The sequence below is a fragment of the Mus musculus genome, chromosome 17 (genome assembly GCF_000001635.26).
Source record: "Mus musculus strain C57BL/6J chromosome 17, GRCm38.p6 C57BL/6J".
In the NCBI taxonomy this organism is placed as follows: Eukaryota; Metazoa; Chordata; class Mammalia; order Rodentia; family Muridae; genus Mus; species Mus musculus.
In genome coordinates, this window is record NC_000083.6 from 69,820,726 (window position 1) to 69,835,447 (window position 14,722).

Genomic DNA, 14,722 nt, shown 5'->3' on the forward strand with positions numbered 1-14,722 from the left:
AGGACTGCATGCCTTCATCTGACTTTTTATGTGCATCCTGGAGATCCAAACTCATATTTGCACAGCAAGCAGCCTACCCCTCAGCATTTCCCCATGACTGTCTATGGGGCTTTGTAGAATTCTCCAGGTTTTCAGGGTCTAGACAGGAAGTGAGCAACCTATGCTCCAGGTCTCCCTCCTGGGTCTCACTTTACAGATATTAGGACTTGATGGTTCCAAAATGGTGAGAACCAATTTCTTACACTGTCTCTGGTCCTATCTCCTATTGTTAAATCTCTCTAGAGAACCCTGCATGCAGACCTAGCTAACAGTCTACATTCTGAATAAAATGTAGGTCTTCCTTCATACCTGAACTTTTAAGCTACTGATGAACACGCTGAAGGAAGACCACAGTGACAGAATATTCAGAGAAAAGATATTTGTATGGCACACTTTCTGTAACTCACTGTGGGATTTCAAATCCCTCAGCATTTCTTAAAACAATGTATTCTTATTTAAAAAAAAATCCTGCAAATATTCAGATGTCGGGGATTTGTCCTTATCTCCAGCAAGAAGCAATGTTTTTTTTTTCCTGCCTCCTGACTATGTTTTCCCCATTACAATACCTACTTAATATATCAGTTACAGGAAGAACTTTGAAAAAAATCAAGAGGGTAGTGTGTCTCTTTTGCATCATAGTAGAGGCAGTCCATTTCTTCTCTAATTAAAATCAGTTGTGCATTTCAGACGAGCAGTCTGAGGTAATTATAAAACTGAAGGGACAGTCACACATCCGCACTTGGAGTTCCTTTAAAGCAATCTTACAAACTCTCACAAAGCCTTTGATGCCTTTTCCAGTTCTTTCCTTTCAAGAGATTCTAGGAGATCCCAGCTCCGACGAACCTCCTCTCTGCAACCACGGTCTGTTGAAGTATCCCCCACTATGAAGTTATGTTTCGTTTTGGTGTGGTGGATATAGTGGTTGCATAGCAACAGTAAAGGGGAAAAAATCATCAGGTTTTCTCTATGTGCAAACTGAATGTCTTAGTGTTCTGCTTTGCTTGAAGAGCAGAAAAAGCCTTCCTGGGCAGATGGAGCAAAATCTCAAAGTTGTTTTCTATAAACACAGGCCCCAGGAATAATTGTCTGGAAGGTCAGTTGGTCAAGAAAAGAGACGAGGCCACGTGGAAATCTGGGGGGTTTAAAGTCAATTTGAATCATGCAACAGTATTTCATGGATTGTGTGAGCAAAGCATTTGGTTCCTGGCCCTTTGAGGTGGCATAATTACAAGTCTATTATTAGAATGGGCTGATACTATGTAGCTGGTTTCCCATTTCTATTCCAAATACTTGCTGTGATTGGTTTATAAAGAGAAGAGATTTGTTTTGGCTCCTGGTTTTGGGTCAGTCCATGATTGACTGGTCTCATTGATTTCTGGTCTGTGGTCAAACCAGACAATGTGACGAAAGCGTGGGGTAAAATTATTCACTTCATGACTGGGACACAAAAGAGAGGAAGAAGAAGGGAATCTGTTCTCAACTCCCTTAAATGCATAGGTGTCACATAAGGAAGTCTACACTGCCTCTACATGGGCTGGGGACTGAGCATTCCTCTGAGGCTTTATTATTGGGAGATAATCTTTCTAGGAGAACCAATCCTTTTTATCTTCAGATTTTTAAAACTAAAAGTTTGAGATATGACAAAGCCTTGAATTTCTAGTTCTCAAAGAAAACATGAACTTTTTTTTTTCCAAGAGAATTTGAGATACAACATGTAATGCTATATTTCGCTGCATTAAAAAAAAAAAAAAAAGAAACAAAAAGTTCCATCAGGCTTTTATCTTCAGGAAGTGTGTGTCTGGTACTGGTAGGAGGCTCAGCAGTAGAACATTTTCTGCCCCGCACAGGCCTTGGATTAGATGCTCAGTACGAGAAGGAACAAAAGGAAGAGTTAAATAGATATTCTTTTGATCGTTCAGCCTTGCAAACCCTTTCCTCTGAGGTTATACCTGGATCTGTTCTTCTTCATGAGAGCTTCCTGGAGGCTTTCCACACAGCAGATGTGCTCTCTCTCCTTTATTCTAAGCACTCTGTTCCCGTCCTCTGCTCTACATCCATTGAGTCCAAGCACTGGGTACAACTGGTCACTAAACACAAAGCCGATTTATACTTTTCCTTTAGTTTTTCCTATTTTTTTGTCTCCTAGAGCAACGAGGACATCTTTACAAACATCAACCCATTTAAGTACCACAGTGACCCCCCAGTTACACCAGTATAGTCTTCCTCTATGAACCTGCAATTCTCACAGTTTAAGAAAGTGCCAGCCCAGTATTAGGACATTGCTATTACTGTTGAGCAAGTGTTATTTATTCTGAACTACACTGGCTTCTATTAATGTTTTACAAGCAACCATAGCTGCCTGATCCTAATTCTAAATGTTACTTTGGGCAAGGTCCAAAATACGAGTGTGTAGACTTCAACACTGGTCATCTTCCAGAAAAGAGACTCACAGTCCTTAAAGTCACTCTATTGAACTATCAAGCAAACAATAAGACTTCCAGCAGAAGATGAGAATGTGTAGCTATTGCCATGTAAGCTCTGATTTCACAGAGGCCTTCAGATAACTGGGATACATTGTAGCTTTAATTACCGGAAGGAGCAAGCTCCTCCCCCCACCGTGGCTCTGCTGCTGATTTAGAAACTCCATCCTATAAACAGATTTGATATGTGTTGTACTTTCATAGGACAATACTGTAAACAAGTGTTTAGGTTAGAAGAAAGATAATTGTTATATGTTACAATCTCAGGGCAAGGGGTATGTCATTGTCCAAGATCCATTGAGGTAAGCGAGTCTGTGGCCCTGACCTCTTTCCTTTGCAATTACTGAAAGAGTTTTAGATTTTACTAGAAGCATTAAGAAGGCAAAGGGGAGGAGGGGATGGGATTGGGGTTTGCGGAAGGGAGACAACATTTGAAATGTAAGTAAATAAAATCACCAATTTAGAAAAGAATACATATAATAAGATACTTCAAAATAAACAATAAATATATGTGTAATATATAAGATATTAAAGTTATAAGATATAAAAATACGTGTCTATAAGATATGAATGCATGATTAAATATATATTAATGAAACCTACAACTAGGAAAGCCTTGTGTCCTACATCTTTTTCTCCAGTTCAAATGACAAGAATAAGATGTTTTTATGCATTGAGAGTATTATCCAGTAGGAACAGAGGTAACTTGGGGCATACTGGATGCAAACTCCAGACTGAGACAGTCAGTAGCTTCTGTCAATAGTTATTCAACATAAAAACACTGTTCACATTTTCAGCAAAGGCATTCACCACAGACTTTTACTCTCATCCAGCAATAACGATATAAATAAATGAATGAACCATGAGGTTTTATGACAATACCTCAGCGTCATCATTTAGAAATTATGTCAATGTCTAATTTATCAACTGTGTTAGATCCTAAAAATGATGATTCAAGAAAACTGGTATTCTCTTAAAATAAAGCTGTTTTACCAACAGGAGTATGCTCCGGTCTCTTATATCTTTTTTTGGAGACAGTTGTTTACTTGGACCTTGTCGACAATTCTTATAAAAATTTTCTAGCTTAGTTGTCAAACAGTTTTCTCAGCTTGGCTTTTGATCTTAGGAAGCTGGACATCCAAAGGTTTCATTGTAATTTAAATACTCTGATTTTTCTTAATCCAGTAATGTTTCCTTTTTTGCCAATTTACTTAAAAATCTTGTGAATATTCTGCATAGCAGATTCATCCTCAAATATCGACTCTACAATGTCTTTAACTCTTCCTTACCACCCCTTTGATATTAGACATCTGTGACATTATACCCTAAATTTTTGAGAGTCTCTTTGTTCATCCAAGAAAGTCTGCCAGGAAAACTTAATTCTCTTAAGGTACTTTAACTTAGTTCCCTTAAGGTACTTTAACTTAGTTCCCTTAAAGTACTTTAACTTAGTTCTCTTAAGGTACTTTAACTTAGTTCTCTTAAAGAATTTTAAAAGGAGTTTCACCATCACACTCTTATTCTCTAGTTTAGTTTTCAGGATTTATTTTACATCAGGAAACATCACTGATCAGCTTGGAGATAAAAACTGCATCTATTACCCTCCTCTGCATTTCCTGCAAAACAGTCAGTCCGGCTACTTTTCCCATTAGCTTCCCTTCCGTCTTTATTTCAGTTCAGTGTTGCACACAGTTAAGAGATCAGATGGCCTTTAAATTTTTGTTGGATATATAGGCTTAGCCATGCTCACAGGTTTACAATGTGCATTGTGTTCCTTACTAGTCTTACAAAGAAGACCTTAGAAGTCTTCTCAGTCCCCAGTCATGCACTTCTTTATGACAGGCTCCTGCATAGGCCCTTTCTCTTCCTGGCACGGATCTCTCCCATGTTTGTAGCTTGACTTGGACATCTTTAGCCAGGACAACTCTCTGGGACTTGCTTTGCAGGGACTCCCAGGCCCAGAAGATACAAGCAAGCCTTTCATCAGGAAGTGAAGATTCTCTGAGGAGGACTGTCTGGATCATTCACTCTAAGACATGTGACATTTGTGTATCTATTGGCCAAGACAAACCAAGAGGCACATTTTTCAAATGCAGGATTCTTCTGCTTCTTGATGGAGTATCTCAAAGTCCTAAGACTGCATAAAGAGATAGGTTAAAATCATCAGTGTTTCAGTCGGTGAGCTAGCCATTGTCTCATCCAGGCTTTCATCAGTGTGACTCCTATCCCTTTCCTTGGGGAAACTAGCACAGAATAATATGATTTCTGTGCTCTATACCTTCTGCTTTTTATTCTCTCTCTCTCTCTCTCTCTCTCTCTCTCTCTCTCTCTCTCTCTCTCTCTCTCTCTTTCTTTCTCCCTTTTCCCTTCCCCCCCCCCCCTCTCTCTCTCTCTCTCTCTCTCATGTTTTTTTCTTCTCCTGCCTTTACTTCTGAAGCAGTGCAGAGATCTGAACCAATATACCTGGCTTATGTGGGGCAACAGACAAAACCTAGTGCATAATGCATTCAGGATAATGACCCTATCCACTAAGCCACACTCCACCCTCCCAATTTGTATTCCTTTTGCTTTATCTGAAGTCTACAGCATCTTAGCTATTTGTACTGTTCTTAAAAAAATAATAACCTTATTTATTTTGATTCATAGACCACAGATACAGTTCATTGTGGGGAAAGCCATGGTGGAAACTGACAAAGGAGGATAGATAGTCACATCGCATCTGAAGTCAAATAGCCGAGAACAGATTAGCTCATTTTATTAAGTCCATTCCATGTAATATCCACCTATATATAGGATGATTCTCCCTACCTCAGTTATGCTAATATAGATATTCCCTCACAGGCTTGCCCAGAGACTAATCTAATTTACACAGTCCTACTTAGGCATGACCAGGTTTGTGTTCAAGGAGATTTTAAATCCTGACAAACTGACATTTTTAACTATCACACCTCCCCCTCTTATCGACTTGATACCCTTCTCCCCCGAGTACTACTTTTAAGCCTATGTTCCTTTAGGCTTATGACCATTCCATAATACCAAACATATTTGTGAAAACTTCAAAAGCCTCCATCGTCTGTTACACTTCTGGGACTATTTAAAAGTTCAGAGCTGGAGATGGCTTGGTGGCTAATAGCATCAGGTCCTTTTCCAGAAGCCCCATGTTCAGTTCCTGGCACCCATGTGGCAGGTCACAACCATCTGTATCTCCAGTTGCAGGCAATCCAATGCCCGCTTCGACCTCTGTGGGCACCAAGTTTGCACATGATACACAAATGCCAAGCCTGTGTAAGGTATATATACTCTCATGCAGGCAGATACTCGTATACATAAAATAAAAATATTAGCAAATAAATGAACATTCAACGCTTCTTCTGAATTTAGAAGTAAATGCTGAAACTCAAGATCATCTTTTAAGTGATTCCTCATTATTGAATACCATAGTCCAGAGTTCTCATATCTAGAGACATAGCCCCATTCTGAAAGAAAAGAAGCTAGTTATAACAAAGAATGATCCTGTGTGCTCCCAAAGGCCTCAACAGCCTCCCTCCCTCCCCCCCCCACACTAGTAGCACTCACAGCTTCTCTCTTTCTTGTTCAATTCTGTGCTTACATCCTTCCTCGCTGGCTGCCCTATGGCCATTCCTTGATATCTCAATTTCAACTTGGGCTCCAGATTTACACCTTCATGCAGCAACATCTTGGGGACTTTCTTGTAGAAACTTTGACCATGCTATAAATTATCTGGCCTAAGAAGTTCTCAGAAGTTATTTGTCAAGACTATATGGTTCCCTCAATTTTGCAAATCTAATTCATGCAAAACTAGTATTGTGTAGAAAATGATGCTAAGTTCTTCTGTGAGTTTTGCATGGAGCCTGCCTCCACTGGGCCCTAGTTACAGCATTCTCTGTGTCTCTCTGGCTGATCAGGAAAGTCACTTTTCCTAGGCAGCTGTTTTCCAGCAGGGACACCTATAGGGGTATTCTCAGCATGGACTTTCTCCTACTTCACAAATTTGCATTTTTTTATAAGTCAGAGCCTTTGATGTGTGGGTCTTGACTTCAGGGTACCTTGTCCACTCTGCTAGTGGAGAGTGAGGTTGCTCGTTATTGGCTGCCGATAGTTTTATTATCTGCATCCCACTTATGTGCAACTTGCTGCAGAACTTTCCATGCCGAACTTTAAATGTTTCTCATCCTTTTGCCCTCTCATGAGAGCCACCAAATAAGAGCTCAGAGAAGACTAATTGCAGCACTGCCTTGAAATTTCATCTGTAAAGAAATTAGTCTATTATGTTTAAATATAGGCTCTCTCACGGTCTAAGGACATGGGTAGAATGGAGTAAGAAGAGCTGCTGGCACACTTTCCAACAGACTCCCTGTTCTCCTCTGAAAGTTCCTGGTCAGGCTCCTCTGCATGCGTGTCTCAGCTGCCTGGTCTTACAAACCGCCAAGGGAATGAACCACTAAGCTTGCTTGCTTGTGCTATTCAAGGGCTTCCCTTGCTTAATGTTCCAACATCTTTTTCATTCATTTTGCAAACCAGTCCCAAAGGCTTGGGAATCACATGGTAGGGCTAAGTTTATCACAGCAGCAGCCAATTTCTTCATACAAATTTTCTGTCTTAGTTACTTTTCTTGCTCCTGTACCAAACTATGCTGGTGAGACAACTTAAGGGTAAACAATATTTACTTAGGCTTACAGTTTAACGGTACAGTCCACTGGAGTAGGAAGGTCACACTGTCAGGAGGCAGAGAAGGCAGCTGCTCACATGGTATCCACAGTCAAGAAGCACAGAACTATAAATGAGACTGACATCATAGGATCCTGTCCCATGAAAGCTTCTACCCACAATTAGAATGTCTCCTCCCATGGTAACCTAATCTGAATAACCCCTCATTGACCTGCCAGAGGTTTCTCTCCAAGGTGATTCTAAACCCTTCCATAGAGACTCTCAATAATGTCAGAATTTGTAAACAATTTTAAAAGTATTTATGTGGTTTCCAAGTTTCCTTCTCTTTTTTGGAATCTAATTAAATTTCACTGTGATCCGTTTGAATGATTTAACCTTATAAAATTTAAACATATTGGCTTTATGTTCTAGGATTTGTTTTATCCCGAATAACTCGCTATGCACACTTAAGAAGACTGCATTCTGTAGCTTGAACAGTCTACCGTTCTCACTCAGGTTATATGACTAAAATCCCGTCATGGTTTTTTTTTTCTGATATTCTTAGTGCTGTTCTGTTTAGTGACTGGAAAATGTAAGTGTGGTGGTTTGAATACGCTTGGCCCATGGAGTGGCACTATTAGGAGGTGTGGCCTTGTTGGAGGAAGTGTGTCACTGTGGGAATGGGCTTTGAGATCCTCCTCCTAGCTGCCTGGAAATAGTCTGCTCCTGGTTTCCTTTGGATGAAGATGTAGAGCTCTCAGCTCCTCTAGCACCACATCTGGCTGGACACTGCCATATTTCCCACCATGATGGTAAAGGACTGAACCTCTGAACCTATAAGCCAGCCCCAATTAAGTGTTATCCTTTACATAAGAGTTGCTTTGGTCATGTGTCTCTTCATAGGAGTGGAAACCTAAGACAGTGAGCATTTCCATTGCTTGCTTGTGAATTGTCTAAGACTTTCTTCGGTGTCTGCATTTATTTCTTTTACTTCAGTTTTCTTTTTTTTTTTTTAAAGATTTATTTATTTATTTATTATATGTAAGTACATTGAAGCTGTCTTCAGACACTCCAGAAGAGGGGGTCAGATCTTGTTACGGATGGTTGTGAGCCACCATGTGGTTGCTGGGATTTGAACTCTGGACCTTCGGAAGAGCAGTCGGGTGCTCTAACCCACTGAGCCATCTCACCAGCCCTACTTCAGTTTTCTTACATCTTGGAAAGTGAACTGTGTCTCTGATCAACAACATATAATTGGATGGAATCATTTTTAGTAGTCAACTGGAGGTTTTCTTAGTCTCTGTGTATGTGTCTATTTGTGTGTCTATCTGTCTACCTCTCAGTCTGTTTCCATCTATCTTTCTCTCTGTCTCTTTCTGTCTCTCTCTGTAATATGTTTATGTATAGGATATATATGTGTTTGCTTGTATGAGTTCAGGCAAGTGTGTGCTGCGGCTCTGACATACAGTTATGTCAGAGGATAACTGTAGGTGTAAATCCTCCCTTCTTCCTTCTTTGAGGTGGGGTCTCTTGTTCCCTGCTGTGTACACCCAGATATGTGGTCCATGAGGCCCTGGAGTCTCTCCTGGGTCCATCATCTGTAACATTTCTAGGGTAATAGCTTGTGAACTCGGGACCTCATACTTGCATGGTGATTGTTTTACCCACGAGGCTATGTTTCCAGTATAGTTAGAATCTTAATAGTTTGTAGTTTAATACTGTTATTAATGTGGAAAAGTTCACATCTGTCATTTTATTAGTTTTGTGTGCATTTTTCTTCTGTTCTTCCATTACTTCATTTTTTTTGTATGTAAAAAAAAGTTTTTTTTTTCAATTTTCAACATTTTTTTTTTACTATACTTTTGAGATTTTTGTTTGTTTGTTTTTGGGTTTTGTTTTGTTTGTACCTGAATGAGATTTTGGAAATCTACTTCAAATTACTGTTAAATAAAATCTAAACATGTATTTATCAGTATAATTATTATCTTACCCATTATTTTCTTTTCTTAAGATGATGCTTTATTATTTATTTTTAATATTTTAAAAATTCGCTTTACATGCCAATTATTACCCCCACTTCTAGTCTCCCTTCACACAGTCTCCCCATATCCCTCCTTCCCTTCTCCTCTGAGAGGATGGAAGTCCCCACCCCCAGGTATCCCCCAACCCTGGCACATCAAGTGTCTGCAGGGCTAGGTAAATCCTTTCCCATCAAGGTGAGAAAGACAGCCCAGTTAGGGGAATGTATTCCACAGACAGGCAACAGTGTTAGGGATAGCCCCTGCTACAGTTGTTGGAGGACCCACTTAAAGACCAGGCTGCATGTCTCCTACATATGTGCAGGAGCCCTATTTCCGACCTGTGTATGCTCTTTGGTTGGCGATTGAGTCTCTGAGAGCCCTTAAGAGTCCAGGGTAGTTGACTCTGTTGGTCTTCCTATATAGTCCCTATCCCCTTCGGGACCCACAGTTCTCCCCCATCTCTTCCATAAGAGTCCCCAAGCTCTAGCCAGTGTTTGGCTGTGGGTCTCTACATCTGTTTCAGTGAACTGATGGATGGAGCCTCTCAGAAGACAACATGCTCCTGTCTGTAAGCATAACAGGGCATCATTAATAGTGTCAGGAATTGGCGCTTGCCCATTGGATGGGTCTCAAGTTGGGCCAGTCATTGGTTGGCCATACCCTCAGTCTGTTCCATCCACCATCCCTGAATTTTTTGTAGACAGGATATATTTGAGTGAAAAGTTTTCTGGGTGAGTTGATGTCTCTCTCTCTCCATTGTGGTTCCTGCCTGGCTACAGGAGGTGGCCTCTTCAGGTTCCACATCCCCACTGCTGTGAGTCTCAGTTAAGGTCCTCCACATTGATTTTTGGAGCCTCTCCCATCTCAGATCTCTGGCATGTCCTTGAGATGCTCCCAACCCCCCATACTCCAGATTTCCTTTCATTCTCCTGGTCCCTGGCTCTCTCTCCTGTCTCTCCCTACACCTGATCCCAAGCCCCCTTCCTTTCTCGTCCCCTCTCCTCTCCCTCCCAGGTTTCTCTCTGCCTCTGCCTCTTATGATTATTTTGTCCCCCTCTTCTAAGTGAGATTCAAGCACCCTCACTTGGGTGTGTGGGTATAGCATGGGTATCTTGTATATTATGGCTAATATTCACTTCTAAGTGAATACATACAATGTGTGCCCTTTTGGGTCTGGGTTACCTCACTCAGGATAATATTCTCAAGTTTCATCCTTTTGCTTACAAAATTCATGATGTCTTTGTTTTTAATGGCTGAGTAGAATTCCATTGTGTAGATGTACCAAGTTTTCTTTATCTATTCTTCGGTTGAGGGACATCTACATCCTTTCTAGTTTCTAGTTATTCTGAACAAAGCTACTATGAACACAATTGAGCCAGTGTCCCTGTGGTATAGTGGGGCATCTTTTGGGTGTATGCCCAGGAGTTGTGTAGCTGGGTGTTGAGGTGAGCTATTCCCAGTTTTCCAAGAAACCACCAAATAGATTTGCAAATTCGCTGTGCCAGTTTTCACTTCCGGCAGCAATGGAGAAGTTCCCTCCATATTCCACATTCTCACCAGCATGTGCTATCACTTTATAAGATTGGATTTAAGGTGATTTTCTTGTGCTCTGGTTGTGTTAAGATATTCAGGGCTTACTGTACTAGTATATCTGTGCACTGATGGTGTCATATTGCCCCAACTTTAATTGTGTTTATTTTCAGGCCTTTAGCCATTCTAGATGGCTTTAGTCCCTGGATGTTCCTGTTGTAGTAGGTATTAGGAGGGGACCTAACTGCAATGATCCTGGTGTGATGGACCTGTGGTGTATATCCTTGGGCTGTATGGTTCTATATTTGATAAAGGTGGGCAGAGAAGTGGTGGGAGAATGGAGGGTCATCGGGGATAGCAGACTGCTCAGAGCAGTTGGGTGTACCCTAGGGACTCAGCGGGCAAGAAAGATGGCTGCAGAAAGGGAATTTATCCTATATGGCTCCAGATCAGCAGGTCTGATTAAGGTTGTTGTAGAGGTGGCAGGAGAATGGAGGTCCACTGGGGATTAACAGGATTGGGTTAGGCATGTCGCAGAGGACTTAGTTGCCAGAGAAGATGGGTACAGGGAGGGAATCTAACCTTTATGGTTTCAGGTCAGCAGGACTGATGAAGTAGGCAGAGAGGTGGCAGGAGAATCTAATCCTTTTTTTTTTTCAATCAGTAATACTCCCATTAACCGTTCTTATTTCTATTTACAGATGGATTAATTATCTTTCCATTTTTTGAAGATAATACTGATTAATATAGAATTTTTATGGGCACCATTCTTTTTTTTTAATATTTTTTATTACATATTTTCCTCAATTACATTTCCAATGCTATCCCATATGGACACCATTCTTATTTTAGCCCCTTGATTGTGTCATCCAAATAACTCCATTGTTTCAAATAAGTTTGTGACTAGCCTTATTGAAACACTTGCTATGTGATGCTGAGTTATTTTTCTTTTGATGATTTCAAAAGCCTTTTTTGTGATAGATTTTTTAAAGGTTAATTATAACTTATGTCTGAATCTGCCCTGCATAAAGTGGTAGGGCCACATGGCTATATAGATTATGATTCTTGTAAATTTTGGAAGCTTCTGGTAACATTATTTTACACGTTTTCCTGTTACATCCTCTTATTATTGAAGTCCACATGTATATATTTTAGTATATAAAGCAACACCCTACAGGCTTCAGAAGCTATGTCCAGTTTTCTTCCTTACCTTAGTCCTCCTCTCTACCCTTGTCCTATTTCCTCTTCTCATCTTTCTTGCCTGGTCTTTCCCCCTTTCCCCTAAGACTGTGTGATCTCTGTATTCTCATGGACTCACTCTCAGGTTTGCATATTACTGACTTTGTAATATAAAATGAAGCTGATGTAGTTAACTTCATGCTTAGGTTTTTAATTTCAAATTCAGAACTTCTAGGAGCATTGAAATTTTTCTGTATCTTTATTCGTGCCATTTATTCAGTTAAATATAAATTGTCTTTATCTTCCTATTGTTTTCTTTAGCTCTTTGAACATGTTTATAATAGTGATTTAAAATCTAACATGTCTCCTTTGATTTTCCTCCCTCCACACCCTCCTCACATGTCCTCAAATTCATGGCCTCTTTTGTCACTGTTATTACACGCATGCATCTATCTATCTATCTATCTATCTATCTATCTATCTATCTATCTATCTACAGTTCTAGATATAATGGGCTCAGTTTGTATAATGTTACCTATTTGAATGTTTTCAGTGTTGACCACTTGGCGTGGTACAACCAACTAAAGTGCTCTTCCCTGGGGAGGACCACCTCTCTAACTCCTGAGTTTTCTTCAGTTGCCTGTAGTTCTTTGCGTAGAGTTCTGTCCTTGTCACCTTTTTCTCATCTAATTTGGCTCACCCTTTGATGTCCTTGCTCAGCTCACACCTGAGTAGTCATGTTGGCAAAACTTTATGGGTGTAGCTTCTGGCATTAGTAGAAGATACACTCTCACAGAAAACCCCCTGGTCCCCTGGCTCTTATGCTATTTCTGCTCCATCTTTTGCAATAGTCCTTTGACGTAGGTTGAGGAGTGGATGGAACTAGGCTCCATAACTCTATATTTTGATTGGGTTGGATCCTTTCCCCATTTGTATATGAGCTAGAATTTTTGTGCCTTTATGTCTTATATCATGTTGTGTAAAGAGGAAAACATTGGATAACGTCCTGCAGCAACCTTGGAACCTGATTTCTTCCTCAGCACTTGGTTGTTAAATAGTCTTATATCAGATATCCTCCACAGAGTAGGGTTGATGAGCCCGTTGCTTCATATGCTAATGGTAAGCACCTGAAGCTATATGTTTACTTTATAAAGGGAACTGTTTGCTTAAGACTAAAGAGGCTAGAGAATCCAAAGAGTATGGGACCATCCATCACCTTAGTGAGAATTCCCTAGCTGAGTAACATGGCTAAGAAGCAAAAAAGGGAAGCAGACATGTAGAGAAAGAGTCAGATGGTAAAGCAAAAAAAAAAAAAAAAAAATCAGACAAGGCTTGCTTTGTTATTGTTTTTAAATAGCAGCTTTGGAAACAGTGAGTTCCATCATGATGCTTACATCAATCTCTCCTAATGACTAAAATGACTTAAACACCCAACAGGCTTTGGAGCTGAAAGACTTTGCCACCTCATCACTATCCCTCTGACCAGGTTTTCAGTACAGGAATCTTCATGAACCATAGCCAGACCCTACCCAAAGCCATAGTGCTCCTTTTTTTTTTAAATGATAGCCTTACTTTCACTTTTAAGCCTGGCTTCTTAAGGTTCTGCCCTGAATCATCATTATCTCACAGTCCTCCAAAAACCAAGGTTTTTTTTTTTTCTTGACCCACTAAATTTTTATTGTTTTGCCCAAGAGATTTATGTGTGAACAGCCATATTTTTCAGGCATTATAAAAGTTAACTATAACTTTCATTTACTGTTTGTAATAGCTTCAAGATCAATCATTCAATAAGTAACTAGAACCCACTCTTTCTCAGTTCTAGCTTGACATGCAATAAATCCTGCACAGACTTACAGTTAGCTATGTGTCTATGAGCACATCACAGGCTGTCAAAGTGCATGATGGTCAATTCAGATCCAGAGATTCCTTAGTCTCTTGTCCAACTCACCTGGAATCAGATTTAGGCACTGGTGAGGTAACCACAAGAGTTGGTTGATATTGTTTTGAATCATATCTTGAGGCTAGGACTTATTCTGTAGAGCTAAACTCTAAGTTTGAAACCTGAGGATCTATTTTCTAGTTTTATGGATCTCCTAGGTGAATAAAATCCTCTGTGACTAAAATATCACATGAGAGGTCTAGGAATAGAACTTTCTTTTTCAAATTAAAGTTTAGAGTTATATCTGCCTCCTTGTTGAGTATGAAGACACTTCAGCTTCATGGTTCTAGAGAGCTGAGTCAGGAGCTGAATTGTTACTTCAGGCTTCCATTGTATGACAGGTTTTGTGGTAGGTTTTTTATTTTTTCTTGGATTAATACTTTTCTTGTTTTGTGCTTTTAACTGATTTTTCAGAATGCAAAATTATTCATATTGATAAACATTACCACTATTAGGTTTCAATGATTTCTCTTATTTTTGAAATTTGAGATATAATTGTATCATTTCCCTTTCCATTTCTTCCCTCTGGATCCTTCTTTAAGGCCCCACCTGCTCTCTTTCAAATTTACAGCCTTTTTAAATTAAGTGTTGTTACATGCCTATATGTGCATACATACATATTCCTAAATATTTTACAACAGTACTTTTTTCATTATATAATCACTAATGATTGTATTTTCTCATAAGTATTCAGTCAAGTAATTAAGTATATTTTAATGTCAGACATCTGAAATCTAACTACCTGCCTAAAAATCTTCTTGAGAACTTGTTCATAGTGACCCTGAATCCATAACCTTAAAAACCCAACATTTACTGAAGCCAATAAATGTTGGTTTGACTTCACAAATCATTTTAAAAATGTTATC